Consider the following 9191-nt stretch of genomic DNA (forward strand, 5'->3'; position numbering starts at 1 on the left):
TCATTTCTGAGTTATAAGCATTGCACCCCTCCCCCACACCATCTGAAATAGAGGCTAGAGGATTTTTTTTTCCCTTTTCCTTTATAGTGGCTTAGTAGAAGGAGCGTGGCTGGCTACAACAGAAATGCCACTGGGTCTTTTGATATGGGATGGGGGAAACTCAATGATCTGTGCTTCTATTCTAAGAAAAACTGTCAGTAACCACAGCAAGTCTCATGCCAACTGCTTTTTCAAATCTAAATAGCAGGGATAGTATCTATTTGAACTCTAATATCACCAATATTTGAGATATACAGTGCCTGACACCTGGCGCTCTTGTTAGCAGCCTCAACAAAGAGGACAATAATTAAATTACCCTTCCTGCTCGGTCAGGGCTGAGGCACATTGGCAGGGCAATGTGTGGGGAAACTTTCACTGGCGCATATTCTTGTGTATCTGATCTGTGTATAAAAAGAATACAAGTTTCCAGAACCATCAGTCTAGTGGAGACAAATCATGGGTAATTTTTACCTCAGCTAGTCAAAGTCAGCTCCAGGAGGGGGATACAGAGTTGACCTTGATTAGCTACACTGAGGTAAAAACTACCCATGACTTATTTACACTAGGGTTTTTCATCAAGACAGCTAACTTGCCTTAGCTATAAAATGCACACCTTCTTCCCTCTCCCCTCTTCCAGTTAAGACATAGTCTAAGAGGATGCTGTGACTCCTGGCAGAATAGAACCAGGGCAATAAAAATTCACTTTATTACAACTTAAACTGTAACAACTAGGACCAGTCAAAAAAAATTCCATTAAAACTTTTCAGTGGAAAATTTGGGTTTTGACAAAATATTAAAGAAAGCAGATACTTTCCATTAAACTTTCTTTTTTTACATCGGAAAACTGAAATCAATCTTTTTGGGCTATAAACTTTTTTTTTTTAAAGAACAATCAAGAATTTATTGCATGAAAAAGAAACCATTTTCCTAGCAGCTCTAGTAATGACCTAACATGCTCAGCCTTGAGCCAGACACAGATGTGCACTCCCAATTTAGATTTCCTCAGTATACAATGATGACAGGCCTCCTCTACCTGCACCTTTTATGCAAAGTGGATCATTATTGCACGTTAAATACAATATTATACATCAGTGAGACAAGTGAAGTATATTTATGGGGTCTGAGTCATTCTACTGTGTATGGACCTTGGAATGTGAGTGAATTACTGGCCAATTCTACCATACATTTCATGAGCTCACTATAACTTTCATAAAAACATAATGTGAATGGCAGCAACTGGAGAAAAGTTAACAGAATATGATTATTTTCACAAATACTGTTCCATTCGATGAATAAAGGATTTATGTGGGCTTAAGGGTAAGGGCAGATATTTTGTTAATTATTATCAATAATAATTAATTATTATTATTATTATTATTATTAAATAACAAACTTCCATCTAGAGATGTGTTCTCCCACCCTGGAATGTTTTAGCTAAAAGAAAAAAAAGTCATTTCTTTTGTTTTGTTTCTTTTTTAAGAATTTATTTCATTTCTGGAGTCCTGGGTTAAAATTTGACTTGAGTTACATGAAAATATGAATTTGGTGATTTTTTCTGTGCTCATCTGAGTCCAAAGCCATTGTTCTAGAGATGTTTCAGGTCAGGATAAAGATGTATCAGTAGAACTGTGGTTTCATTTCAGGAAAGTATTCCTCTTTACGACAGCACTTAAGCATGCATTCAACTCTTACTGAACTGAATCTGAGTCACAACCTGCTTTCCAGCCTGGTCCTGGGCAGAGCAGAAACATGACTACCGAAAAAAAAAAAAAGCTTGACAATAGTTAGGCTGTGGGTGTGCTGGGACTGCTGCCTATCATGCTGATCAGAATTGTCTCATTTTTAATTGTACTCCCCTGTCTGTCTATATCAATCTATTATCTCTTATCATATACTTAATTTGCAAATTCGTTGGGGGTAGGGACTGTCTCTTTGTTCTGTGGGGTCTGAGTCATCCTACAGCACCTAGCACAGGTTTCAAGGTCCATGACTTGGGTACTAAGGTAATGAAAACAACAGTAATGTTGCAGGTGATGACTGAGCTCAAAGTGATCATTTCCCTATCATGGTGTCCTGAACTTGTAAAATTCCATTGATCATCTGTGATATTTAAAGGGCACCTGTCACATTTAGGTTTTGTCAAACAAAAACAAAATAAAAATGTAAGAGGTATATCAACTAGATATCTAGTCAATTTATTATTTTTTAAGAATGTAAAGTAACTTCAGGCACCACAAGCTGCTCTTGAGTCCCCCAACCACTTTTTGTGATTTTACAACCACAGTTTCCTATATTTTAAAGTTGTTCTTCTCTCCCCTCACAAGACCAACACAATGAATGGGAAACTGACTCACTGTACAGGGAAAAACGTGAAACTGACTATACACAAATGCTGAATAGGCACACAGATGCTTCAGTGATGGGCTGTAGGCAGACAGAAATACCCATAGGAAGCAAACTGAAAAGACAAAGAAAGATGGGTTGTTCTCTAACTCTCAGTTATAAGAATATTCAGCATTACTTGTAACAAAAATGGATAAACGATTTCAGAAAGAAGTGCCATTTTAAAATTGAGTGTCCCTGTAAAGCAAATATTTTAATGATTTTTTCAAATAATTAATTTACAACAAATGATTTTTTTTTAAATTAAACATTTTTCTGTTGAGGGTTACACGTTAAACTCCACAATGTTGTGCTAGTACATATGAAACAGATTGCAAAACTGAATACAAACAAAAGTGAAATTGCTTAGGCTATTTTCATTGTCCAAGAAGAATGAAATACAAAAAGGAAATAGCCAGAATAAATAATGCAAAGAAAAAATATCAATTTTCATACTGCAAAATATTCTAAAGGATTTTTTAAAATCTGATTTCTAACCTGACAGTGTCCCTTTCAGTTTGTGAGTTGAGGCAATAACTTAACAGCCTTACACATCCTTATAAATAGACATCAGCACAAATTAACCTGCCCCTTCAGGGTGGTAATTAGTAAGATAAGTAGATATCATTTGCAAAAATAATGGTTTCCCAAATTTGATTCTATAGGAGATGCTGAGACAGAATATCTGTAGCTCTGGAATAAAATAAACTTTGCATTTCTTTACTAAATAGGACACTTGTATGTAAAACAAGAAACAAAATATTTTTATTCTTTGTATAGTGTACTATAAAAAGTGTTAAACTGAAACCAGCCTACCTTATTGGTGAAGAGGTACATATAAAGATGAATCTTGATTGATTTTATCCATAAGCCAACTGTCCGACTATAGAAAAATGCCTCCTAGCTGTGTGCCAGATCCAATGCCCACAAAGTATACAGATCATTAAAATGTGTTTGTTGTATGAAATAATACCTTGCATTAATAAGTGTTTATATTTTTCTGTAGACATATGTTTTAAAAACTTATCCATACTATATCATTTTACTTGAAGTGCTAGAGGAATGACAAGGTCCTATATCATCAGCAGTTAAAATGGCATTCTCAGATGAGACAAGTCGCTCATTCCACACAGATTTATGTAAATCAATATGTAATATGAGTTTGAAACATCTGTGGAGTGTGTGTGTTTAAAATAAGCTGGTGTTGGGGGGATGGGTTTTATGCCTTCATGGGTGATGAACCAGAGGGGAAAAGTCCCAGTGTCTCATATTTAAGAATCCGGGGCAGATGGATGGGGAGGCTCAGGACTGGAAGTGCTGTTGGTGTCACTCCAAGGAGTAACTAGCATGTGGAAGCCAGGGTAAGACCTTGTGTTTGTGGGCAGACTATTGGTGTCAAGCATCTGAACCAAAGCTACACAGCATAAAGGTACCCAAGGTTACAGGATAGGCAGTGACAGAGCCCTTACTGATTTGGGTAATCCCCAAAACATCACAGAGTCCCTGTACATAATCTGCACAGTATATTACTTTACTAAATGTGGGGTCTTTTTGGAATGAAAAGCACTACATAAATGAGAAATATTATTTATCTTAAACATAAGACAGTACTAATTATTACATATATAAGTAAGGCAAAATCATACCTCTTTGAATTTAGCACATAATTGTATTATTCTGATTAGTATCAGTAAGATTCATGCATAGATAGAGTCCTACCACCCTCTATCTCTTCTCAAAAAATTAAAATAATTTATTTCTCATTCATAACCTGATAAAATTCACACTATTATTTACTACTGCCATATACAGTGTAGTCTATGTGCAAATCAATGTACAAGATGCAACCTTTCAAAAAGGCTTTTATATTTTATTTATTTTATTTATAAAGTAGGAGTCTGCACAAAAGGAATTTTGATTCACAAGGATCCAAAGGCAAAATGATCAAGCCTGTAACTTAAATTTTAGGTAAATAAGGTTAACTCTTCCATGAAACAGGACTTGAGACATAGATAATCTAACTGAGGCCACAACATCAGGGTTTACCGTTTCTAATACTCTATGTAATTGCTATATGGATTAAACTTTCTTGTCTGAGGGTCATAAGAGACATATGCTATATTTGCACTATAAACTATTTTTCTCCCCAACAAGCTTGCCCAGTTTGTATTACAATGATATAGAAATGTAGAATTTCATTATCTGAAAATCTGCTTAGATTGCCTAAAAACTTGTACTGTAAGCTCTGATAGTATTCCAGCTGCAGAAAGCCAGTTTTCTTTGGCATGCCAGCTACGTATTTTTTTAAAAAGGAACTACCTTTCTTTGTTATTTGATTATTGTGAGAATTGAGTGGACTGTGCTTCAAATACAATTTTTAGCTAGCATTTCAATGCAGTGCTTAGTTTATTCACCAGGGGTCATCAAAGGTCTGAATTTTCTTTGTCTACTTGTTGACTCTTAGATATATTGAATGTTTCTTTAGGATCTGGCTTTTGGAAATGTTTTTTTTCTCCCCTCCACTGCCGAGACTGTGGTAACTGTACAATGCTCTTGGAAGACTTATTTCAGATATTTACACCACAAGGGTTATTTTGGCAGACAGTTGAATTTGAAAGCTATTTTTTTTCCCAAGTGAACTGTTCTTTTTCTCTTAAAGAATCTGGATGTTTCTTTTTGTGTTGTTTAAAAGAGAATTAATGAATGTTGAGGCAATGGTGCCTGGTTGTTCCTTGTATATGTTTGTAAAACAAAAAATGGGACTCAACAGCAAAGTTTGTTTCTGAAGCTAGATCCAATCTTCCTCAATATTCCAGAATGTTCCGATGACACAGAGGTAAATGCCAGAGCCTTTCCACCCTACAGCTTTCAGCAATGGTGCAGTAAAACACTTGCAAACTTTTCTAGTGTAGCGCCATAGGTAACTAAATCTCAGTGCTGGATAGAATGGACCCTGTGTAAAATTTGTGTATCAGTTTGGGATTAAAGGTGCAATGTAAATATGTTATTATCTTTAGGGATATGGCCACTCAGGTAGCATGTGGGGCAGGCATCACCCCCCCACACAACCTATCATCATAAGCTACATTTTGAAGCAGCTTTAGTAGACATACTTGTGAGCTCTTATTGAGGTAGAGTGCTAAAAATAGAAGCATAGCTGCAGCAGCACAGTGCCGCCATAAGTACAAATCTTCTTAGACCCTATGGTTACATAGTCAGCACAGCTATTCTGTATTGCTGCTGCCCATGCTGCCATGACTACGGGTATGGCCATACTATGAAATTAGGTCAATTTTATAGAAGTCAGTTTTTTAGAATTCGATTTTATACAGTCTATTGCATATGTCCACATTAAGCACATTAAGTTGGTGGAGTGCATCCTCACTACCGCGGCTAGCACTGTGGGTAGCTATCCCACAGTTCCCGCAGTCTCCGCTGCCCATTTGAATTCTGGGTTAAGCTCCCAATGCCTGATGGGGCAAAAACTTTGTCACGGGTGGTTTTGGGTACATATCGTCAGGCCTCCCTCCCTCCCTCCTTCCATGAAAGCAATGGCAGACAATCATTTTGCGCCTTTTTTCTGGGGTCCCATCTGCTGGACCCGTTCAGCCTGCTGCCTGCCTAGATGATTAGAACCCTAGGAGCGGCTCAGCCTGCTGCCAATCTGGGGCTCCGTCCGCCGGCTCCTGCCAGCCGGAGTCCTGCTCAGCCCTGCTCAGCTGGCAGACCTTGGTGAGGTCGATCGGGGTGCCTGGACCGACATGGCTATCCTCCTCTTAGAGCACCGAATGGGAGTGACTGCAGGTCATTCTCTTAAGTTTCATCTCATGGAGATTCAGTCCTGCCTGGAATATCATGCGAACTGGAGGCTTCTGCCTCAGGCTGCTCTCCCAGCCAGCAGCACCGCAGTCGCACCTACCCCAGCCTGCCCCTTGCTGCCATGGCTCATGAAGCCTGAACAGTAGTAAGGAGCAGTTCAACTTGTGGAATGACAAATCCAGAATGAAGGATTGCACTCTATGGGTCACATTAAGATTATTTCAGAGTCCTAGATAGCATTTAGTTCCTATAAAAGGCTTCGTGAAAATTTTCATCCACTCCTAACAAAAAATGTTAATTTATTAGAGCAGCTGAAAGGGTAAGGAACCCAGGACTATAACTTAGAGAGCGATTCCATATTATTTAACTCATAACTGATATAATTCAAAGTAAAATTTCACAGCGCGGTCTGTTCTAATACTAAAAATGCAGGAGGGGAGTCAGAAAAAGGAAGAGTGACCTGTTTCCGCCCGGTTTCAAATAGGGACATTTTGCGTGTTAGGTGAATGTGATAACAACTACACTACGGGGCTTTCATGTGTTAAGGGAACATGATAACCACTACACTATGGGGTGTTCGTGTGTTAAGTGAACGTGATAACCACTGCACTATGGGGCTTCTCTTTTTTTGCCACAGAATTTGCCAAATGCACAGAAATGTTTTCTCTAGCTACAGAAGCTACCTAATGCAATGTCTATATCTATGGCCTTCCTGCTCACAAAGCGGTCATGCCCCTGCCCAAGACTGACACAGCGAGGAGTGCATGTGACACAGCGACCTGGCTCAGGCAGGATCGCTAGCGAGGCATGATACTTTTGCTGTTAAGCAAACACAGCAGTTCTTTCCTGGCCTCTGCCACTGAATGCCTCCATGCATTACATTGTGCCCTATCAGTGCGGGAGGACTGCATGAGCTTGGAAAACATGTCCTCACGAGTGCGTTTTTTTTTTACCTTCTAATCTGCAATAACCTCAGGGATGGAGATGATGGGGGAGCATAGAAACATTCTGGGGGACTGCATGGTCACCTGTGCTGCTGAGTGCTACTGAGTTCGTCACACCGGCCAAACAGGAAATGAAATTCAAAAGTTACCAGGTTTTTCCTGTGTATCTGGCTAGTGCATCTGAGTTCAAAGTGCTGTCCAGAGCAGTCACAATGGAGCACTCTGGGATAGCTCCTGGAGGCCAATACCATCAAATTGCATCCACACTACCCCAAATTGGACCCACTGAAGTCAATTGCAGCACTAATCCCCTCGTCGGGGAGGAGCACAGAAATCCATTTTAAGAGCCCTTTAAGTTGACAAAAATGGCTTTGTTGTGTGGACGGGTGCAGGGTTTAAGCAATCTAATACTGCTAAATTCGACCTAAACTCGTAATATGGACCAGGGCTATCCTACTGTTTTTAGTGCCCTAGCTCAATGACAGAGAGCATGAGCATGTCTTTGTGAGAAAGATAGTGTGCTGGGTGGGTGGGAGGCAAAGTCAAGCCCCTTCCCACAGCAGCTGGCCGGGGTGGAGAGAAGGGGCGGGGTCAGATCCTCTTCCAGCCACAGAGATGCTGCCTGCTGCAGCGCAGCAGCTGCCTGGGAAAGCACCTAGCTGTGGCCGTGGTGGTCTGTCCCTCTCCCCAGGCTCAGCTGCTGGGGACAGCAGTCAAGTGAGCTGTCACGCTTGGCCCCTATCCCCAGAAGCCAAGCCTGGGCAGGGAGCCAGGCTCTCTCTTAGGCAGCTGGCTATGCTGCACAGAGCAGCGACTGGGTTTGGCTGCAAGGGAGAGCAGCCGAATGTGTTAGGGGTGGGCGAGCCAGCGCAGCGGGAGAACAGACCCCTCCCCCTGCAGGTAAGGTGGGATGAAGAGGGGGCGGGAGAGCACGGAGGTCCCAGGCGGGGAACAGGGCATGGGGGGGAAGGGAGGCAGAGACATGTAGGTTGGTCAAGTGTCCTCCCCTTTAGCTTGTGTTCCCTCAGTATGGGGAGGCATCAGTCGTCTATGCCTAATATCTTTCACTCTTATCAACATTTAGGGGGTAATAAAATTGATATAATGTACCGTGTCTATTAAGTGCATCAAATAGCCTCATCTTTAACATGGGAGGGGAAGAACAGTCCAGCGGTTAGGGTATTAGGTTCAAGTCCCTGCTCTACCACAGACTTCCTGTGTGAAGAAAAATGTTTTCCAGACTTTCTTGGGCTAGTGGGAATAGTAGCCCTTTCCTACTTTACAGGAGTCTTGTGAGAATAAATATAAGCTGCATGTGAGGTACTATGGTGCATAGTTCTCTAAAAACATCCATTCTAGGTGCAGAGGCAGTCCAAAAAGCGAGCAGAATGTGGAGAATAACTAAGAAAGGGATAGATAATAAGACAGAAAACATCATATTGCCTCTATATAAATCCATGGTATGCCCACACCTTAAACACTGTGTGCAGATGTGGTCACCCCATCTCAAAAAAAGATATATTGGAATTGGAAAAGGTTCAGAAAAGGGCAACAAAAATTATCAGAGGCATGGGACATTGCCCATCTGAGGAGAGATTAATAAAACTGGGACTTTTCAGCTTGCCAAAGAGATGACTAAGGGAGGATATGACTGGATAAAATCATGACTGGTGTGGAGAAAATAAATAAGGAAGTATTATTTACCACTTCTCAGAACACAAGAACCAGGAGGTCACCAAATGAAATTAATATGCAGTAGATTTAAAACCAAAAAAAGGGAGTATTTCTTCACACAACACACAGTCAACTCAACTTGTGGAACTCTTTGCCAGAGGATGTTGTGAAGGCCAAGACTATAACAGGGTTAAAAAAACAAAAAAGAAAAAAGAACTAGTTAAGTTCATAGAGGATAGATCCATCAATGGCTATTAGCCAGGATGCATAGGGATGGTGTCCCTAATCTGTTTGCCAGAAGCTGGGAATGGGCAACAGGGGATGGATCATTTG

The sequence above is a fragment of the Gopherus evgoodei genome, chromosome 6, assembly GCF_007399415.2.
Source record: "Gopherus evgoodei ecotype Sinaloan lineage chromosome 6, rGopEvg1_v1.p, whole genome shotgun sequence".
NCBI classification, from domain to species: Eukaryota; Metazoa; Chordata; order Testudines; family Testudinidae; genus Gopherus; species Gopherus evgoodei.